This window comes from Mastomys coucha, unplaced genomic scaffold (assembly GCF_008632895.1).
Source record: "Mastomys coucha isolate ucsf_1 unplaced genomic scaffold, UCSF_Mcou_1 pScaffold9, whole genome shotgun sequence".
NCBI classification, from domain to species: domain Eukaryota; kingdom Metazoa; phylum Chordata; class Mammalia; order Rodentia; family Muridae; genus Mastomys; species Mastomys coucha.
This window is the reverse complement of record NW_022196915.1, coordinates 99,934,374-99,941,741: the sequence shown is the minus strand read 5'-3', so window position 1 is coordinate 99,941,741 and position 7,368 is coordinate 99,934,374. Positions and strand designations below refer to the sequence as shown.

Genomic DNA, 7,368 nt, shown 5'->3' with positions numbered 1-7,368 from the left:
GGAAAACATCAACATAAGGAGCAAAACTACACCCTAGAAGAAGCAAGAAGGTAATCTTTCCACAAATCTACACAAACCTAATTATACCTCTTACAACAAAAATGACAGGAAGTGACAATTACTTTTTCTTAATATATTAATTTGAAAATATATTAATTAATATGACCAACATATCCTAATCGATTGAAATCCAATAATATGAGGAATTGGAAATTTCTTGATTGTCATCCAATGATCTCTCTAATTTGGTAATTGGAGAAATAGGTCCAATATTGTACAATCTATATACACTGTCTGTTTGTTTGTGACAGTGTCTTGCTGTGTACAACACAAGGGTCTTGAAATCTTGCTGCTCCTATCTCAGCTCTCTATTAGTAGTATTGTTTATTTCATGTTTTTACACTATACTATGGTTTTCAGACCAGCTTATATATTTCAAAAATACTTATATATCCAAAAGAAACATAGACGATTAACTAGGGAGGTAGCTTGTAAGAGAACAACAAAGTAAGACTGAATGCTTTGCTTGACATTGGTAACTCTTGTATCAAGTTTGAAGAAGAGGACTTTATAAGTTACTCTTTCTCTGAGATGAATGCTTTTCCAAATTATCACATATAATGAACCAAATTCTTACCCTCACTTAATGTCTGTGCCACCCTCCAAGCAGAACCTTTGTTCATTGAAACTGTTGGTGAATGACTTTATGGATAGACCATCTTAATACCTACACCATTTCTTAAATGAATGTAACCTGTTCTCTGTGGGCTGAGAATGAAGTCACTCACTTAAGTCAAATAGCTTTGACCATAGCAGGAAGTCTGTATCCAAAAATCAAGCTTACAATTCATTTCTTGGTGCAGCAGAACTAGCAACTCTCAGCTTAGCTAGGATGGAGGTAAGGTCCTTTGGTGATGTGAGGATCATTGAAATACAGCCTTATTACAATGAAAAAAAAAAAAAAAGAATACTGTGATACCTGCTTTCATTACTGCAGGCAATGAGGCAGAAATACAATGCCCAGGCATTGCTTATGGGGTTCACAGGCTCACTCAGTAAATAGACATTATTTGTCCCCACTGGAAAAAGTATATGACACTAGTCCATAAGTAACATCCTAAATATAAATAAGATGATAAACTCTCTCCTCTTAAAGACAGAGACAGGCAGATCTCTGTATAATCACTAACTTACTAAATAAATAAACGATTTTAAAAAGTAACAGATTTCCTTTACTTTATCTAGTATATATGCAGTTGTCAAATGAATTGCTTTGAATAACAGAAAAAAAATGAGCACATCATCTAAGTTCAGTGTTGATACAAAGCAGTCTTTTATTTTTTATTTATTCATTCATTCATTTTGCTCAAGGTTATACACTAAAAGTCAGTTGTAAAGGGAAGAGTCATTCGGTTCCTCTCCAAACATAATGAGCACTTGTAGCGATATCTGGAGATTAATTATCAGCAGCTTTTAAAAATGCAACACATCGACAGTCTAGTAATGATTAAGCCTCATAATTGATAATTATCTCTGATTAAAGGAAAGGAAGTTCTTCCAGAGGCTTTCACTGCAATCTACCATTGTCATAATTGGTCGTTAATTGCCTCATGTAAAGATTCTTGTTATCATATGTTTAATCTTTACTATATATAAATAAGATCCATGTAGCAGCCTTATTAACCATATGAAAAACGTGATATTACTTTACAAGTGTCTTTGCACATTAGTATTCAGCCTGTATTTTTTAATATTTGCATATGAAAAAGTACAAGCAGTTCACACTGCTAAGCTAAAGAGAGAAACCTCTTGCTCTGGCCACTCTTGAATTCTCTTCTTGATCCAAACTTTGTGAGAAGAGAGGCAGCCCTCTCACTGAGATGTGCCAGAGACTGTACAAACACTGCCAAGACTCTGCCCCTAGGAGGGCCTCCTTCCCTTCACCTGAGCTCTACAGTGCCTTCCAGCTTCTCAGGACTCTCCTTTCCTTGCCATCCTTTGCACAATCTCATGACTCTTCTGCTATTGCCCATAATCAATAGTAGTTTAAGACGCTGGCCTACAGTTTCTTGAGTCTGCTGGGCCTGTTTCCCGGAATTCTTCCTTTCTTCATCGTTCTTGAGAGCTCAAGTTCTCCAAGCTCTTGGGGTCAGACTCACATTACTGTTTTGCCTGTTTTCTCTTTTCTCATGCACCTGAATTTTCCAGGTCTTCTTCTACAAATTGTTAATTGGGATGTTACTGAGTTGAATATTGTCTCTCAGGATCACATCCACCACTGAATTTGAACCTCGAAAGGTCATGATCTTGGAAACTGTGTCTTTGCAGGTGGCATGTATTAAAGACATCAAGTTGGCATCGCTTGGACTTAGGATAAGCTGTAGCATGTGACAAGAAAGAATAAGGAAGCGGCGAGGAAGATATGAAGACAAAGGCAGAGACGGGCTGGTTCCACTACAACCCAGGATTGGCAAGGGTTGCTGACGGATGTGTGAAGCTAGGAGGGAGAGATGGGATGGATTCGACTCCAAAGCGAGCCCGACTGCTCGACACCTGCACGGACAGAATGCATTTCTAAGTCAAGCTACAAGGGTTCTGCCCAACAGAGGGGAACAACCGCTGGGCTCTTTCTTGCTCTTTTTGCCTTCCCTGTAGCTCGGCACTGAGTACTGACACATATTCTCCTTCACAGCGGCCTTCTCACCCACCCTGTCTGCTTTGTAATGTCATATCCTGCCATCATCTCAAACTTAAAAAAGAAAAGACCCCTGTCACTCAACCTCTGAAGTGTTGGAATTACTGATGTTAATCACTATATATGTATATGAACTCTGTTTATATAAGGGAGACTTTACAATATTTACACTCTAGTTCATACCCTCTTGCCAGTTGATTAATTTGCTTAATTTGATACTCATAATCTGAGCTTTGTTCCTTTTCATTAATGACAGAATCCTTACTAGCTTAGCATGTTTTCTACCCTCTCTCCTTTCCTAATGGTGAGTGCTATAAGCTATGGCTTGATTGACACTTTGTCCATCTGTCTTTTATATTCATTGTTTCCATTCTGACTTCCTCACTGTTTCTCATTAACTGTTAGCTCTAACAGCCCCCAGACAGGTTTGTGAACCTTAATTCCTTCTCTGGTCTAAGTTGTAGCAATAGGCCCTGGTCACACCTTAGCCTGTTTCCTTGTAGTTCTTCACTGGAGCTCAATGGATGTCAGCAACATTTGTCCACTCTTGGAATGTCAGTTCCTGGGCCTAATGCAAAACTTCACTCTTCATTTTGGGGATTCATGCTAATTCTCTTAAAAGACTTATAAAAGCTCAACATTTAAATTTACTGAACTTTTATTATTTTGATGTAAACCCACTTTTCTCATTTTATCTTCTCTAAAATACACCTTGGCCACTTCTACTTTTTTGTTGTTGTTGTTTTTGGTTTTTTTGTTTTTTGTTTTTTGTTTTGTTTTGTTTTGTTTTGTTTCAAGACAGAGTTTCTCTATGTAGCCCTGGCTGTCCTGGAACTCACTCTATGGAACAGGCTGGCCTCGAACTCAGAAATCCACCTGCCTCTGCCTCCCAAGTGCTGGGATTAAAGCTGTGTGCCACCACCCGCCCGACTTCCAGTTCTACTTTTAAACAACAGTTAGGACTAAAATTCCTTCCTCCCCTCTCTCAGTTCTAACTCACCAACAAGACTTCTCATCATGCGTCTCACATTATCACCTTCCATCTCAAGCATATTATTTTGTCAGTTATGACTAGCAGATTAATAATGTATTGTTACTTAGGTTATCATAACATTATGTTTTGTTTTCTTAAAAAACTCCTAAGCTTTCCCCAGAATACAGACAATAGCCCACATATACCTCTAGTAAATTATTAAATGAATGCTGGAAAGATTTTATGTAGCACCTTGAAATGATTAACAATGATCCTAGGAGAGTAGGGTACATACCTCCACCATAGAAAGTGAATTAATACAGCAGACATTGGAAATGCACACCTTTAACTCCAGCACTCAGGAGGCAGAGGTAGGTGGATCTCTGAGTTTCAAGCGCAGCCTAGTCTAAAGAGAGAGTTCCAGAACAGAAAGGAAAGTGGATTAATAGATGGGCTGGCAAAGGAGCTTGCCACACAGCCTGGAAGGTCATGTAAAAGTAGGAGAGAACGAACCCCACAAGGTTGGACTCAGACCTCCATTCACCCATACACATTTTGTACATAAATACACACAAAATAATAATAAATAACACTAGAAACATTCTTTACTTTAAATAAAAGAAAGTAAATGAATGCAGATGAGTGTTAGCCATTCCTCTAGGCTTTGCCCAACAATTACCTAGGAACAGTTAGCATCTCTGCCTGCCTGGTATGAGCCAGGAGCCAGGTAAATAAGAAAATGCTAGTTACCTCTTCTCTTCTCTTCTCTTCTCCTCTTCTCTTCTCTTCTCTTCTCTTCTCTTCTCTTCTCTTCTCTTTCTTCTCTTCTCTTCTCTTCTCTTCTCTTCTCTTCTCTTCTCTTTCTTCTCTTCTCTTCTCTTCTCTTCTCTTCTCTTCTCTTCTCTTCTCTTCTCTTCTCTTCTCTTCTCTTTCTTCTCCTCTCTCCTCTCTTCTCCTCTCCTCTCCTCACCTTTTCTCTCCTTGCCTCTATCTCTCCCTCTTCTCTCCCTCCTCTTTCTCTCTCTCTGTACCTCCCTCCTTCCCTTCCTCCCTCTCTCATCCTCTCTCCATTCCCCTCATAGCCCAAGCTGGTCACTTTCTCTCATCCTCTCTCTTCTCTCCTTTTGTTCTTCTCTGTCCCCCTCCTTTCTCCATCTCTACCTCTTTTCCAGGTGTGCTTCCCATCCCACCAATAAGCCTTCTTCATATTAGGACTATTGCATAGCTGATTCCTCAGAGAGGAACACCATGGCTTGGCCAGCTGAGGTGCTCCTTCCTGTAGCATTACACTATGCTGTTTTATAAAACACAACAACGAGTCCACACATTTGCCCCCATGTGGCTTGAATGTATCTGTGAAGGCTGGCTGATGATAACTTTAAGATGGAAAGTATTTTGTTTAATTCTCAGAAATTGAAAGTAAATAACTTCCCAATTTTAAATCATACTACTAGTCTAATAGCCATGGAGTAAGTAATATTACAAAATTTAAACAACAATCTCAGCAAATAATCATTACATTCAATAGATACATTTTAAAAATGAAATTTTTAAATGCACATTACCCAGTTTTAGTTATAAGTCACTATATTCACATGGACAAATAGCTATCAAATATTATGCATGCTATGCAAGTCAAAATATTGATCACTGGGTCCATGACATATTGGCCATGAGAAGTAAATACAGAATGGTCGTTCTTGCTGTTTATGAAGAGGAAATCACAGTCTTCAGAGAATAGCTACAAAGGCATATTTCAACCATCTGCTTTACTCTCTTCAGTCCAAATATAAGCACAAGAGATAATAAGAAACCTCTACAACAGTGCAAGGAGATGTCTTTAAACTGTGCTTTAACAATCCTTGATTAGCTTTTCCTGCTCTTAGGGGATAAAAAATAAGTTTTACATTACAAGCCATGATCCTAAACATATTATCTGCATTCCATATCCCTTGTCCTCACTTCCCAGATGTTTCATAGACATGAGCTAGTGAAATAAAGTCAGAGATGTCTGCTATCTCTGCTCCCATTTAAGCACTGACCTCCATCTCAACCCCCAGGATATCCAGAATCACCTCAATGACTCACTTGAATGTCAAGCAAGCCAGGCTCCATTCCAAGTTTAGAACTAGAAATGAAGAGGTGAATCATATACAGGGGTTGCCTTCAAAATTTACAATTCAGAAGGTTAGAGCAGCACATAAACAAGTAAGTACTATAAAGGGATGTGTCTGCCCTGTTCAGAACACACAAAGAAAGTGACAATGGCTTCCAGGCAGGATGTAGAAGAAGCAGGCTATTTTCCTTATGCTAGTGCTTAACATGAGTCCTTAATATTGCAAAGTACAATCTAACCAAACAAAATTAAACATGAGGCATAAACGTCTTATGCTAAGGCCTGGAGATGAGAGGGCACATTGGGAGGGAGTGTCTGGGAAGGACCGTTACACACTCATAGGATTTACAGAAACAGTCTGCATCCCACATCCACAGTATGATGGAAAGGAATGCAGTCAATAAAATGTATGCTTTACAAGCTCACAACCTCTCCAAGAATGTTGGATGGGAAGTCGCTGAGTAAGAATGTGCAGGGCATAGAGAAGCTGCTGCACTAAGCTTTCTATAGAGAAAGGAAAGACGAAACGATACTAACTAGTGATTTATGTTTATTACTTTCTTATTATGGTTTTAGATATCTTCCAAATTTATATTTGTAATCTGGAAAGGAATAGTACAAATCAAACCCCGCACTGTCCTTCCAAGGAAATTCTCCATCGCCTAACATCAGAAAAAAGAAACAAAAAAATAACTACTACAACTCCAGCTAGCACCTCGTCACCTCCAGCCCTGGAGATTCTCCGCTATTTCATTGGAGCCTAAGGATGAACATTTTGTAGCTCAATACATTTTTATTAAATATGAATTTTTATATCCAACTTAATTAATGTGCTTTAATGCAGTCCCAGAAACCTGTCAGTAAGGTTGTACTGATGCGGAGGCATACTACGTTGTGCAGATGAAGTCCCCATCTTTTTTCTCCCTTAAGGTTTCTTCTGCTCCAAATGTTCCCTGCACAGACTCCCCTGGCCTCAGCCTGCACTGTCCTCTGGTCACGTGGCTGACAGAGTCGGGTAGGAAGCAGACAGGCAGCAAAACAAAGCCAGTCTGAACAGCTAATGTGGGATGGTGAACAATAAATCTAAATAACTAGCTAGAACAGCAAAAGGACCAGAGGGCAAACATTCTGGACATTGGGGGGGGGGGTCGTGTTTGTTTGCTAATTTACATAATTCTGTAAGTAAAATAGTTTTCCTGTTACATTATTATACAACAGAGAATCCTCATAACACCCCTCAAAGTGTTTTTTTGTTTTAAGCAGCTTAGAAAAAGCAATTCATTTTTAATTCTACTAGATTACCTTAGATAAAAGTCAGGTCATAATGAGGGAGAAGTAACAGCTCTGCATAAAAGTAGGATTTCAAGATCTCCCTACAGTTTTGGCATTTGTAACTCTGAACCAGCCATGCCACACTCAGACCCTCTAGACTTTATGGAGGATCTGAGCTAAATGATTTATCTGACTGCTATGAAAATATGCAATATTGAAGAGAAAGATAGATGCTTAAATTCTTGCGACAAACAAAAAGCATAGAAGGCTTAATTGCTCAAAACAGAGGCACTTATTTTCTCTAATTAAGAT

The 7,368-nt window shown here is 38.8% G+C and overlaps 1 long non-coding RNA gene across 1 annotated transcript in view; it reads left to right on the top strand.

The window, feature by feature from the left end:
* The window catches only part of LOC116085375, an 18,209-nt gene extending 15,430 nt beyond the window's left edge, over positions 1 to 2,779 (top strand). Inside the window, exon 2 of the long non-coding RNA XR_004116518.1 lies at positions 2,329 to 2,779. This is a non-coding gene — a long non-coding RNA (uncharacterized LOC116085375). The remainder of the gene's footprint in view (positions 1 to 2,328) is intronic.
* The last annotated feature ends 4,589 nt before the right edge of the window (positions 2,780 to 7,368 follow it).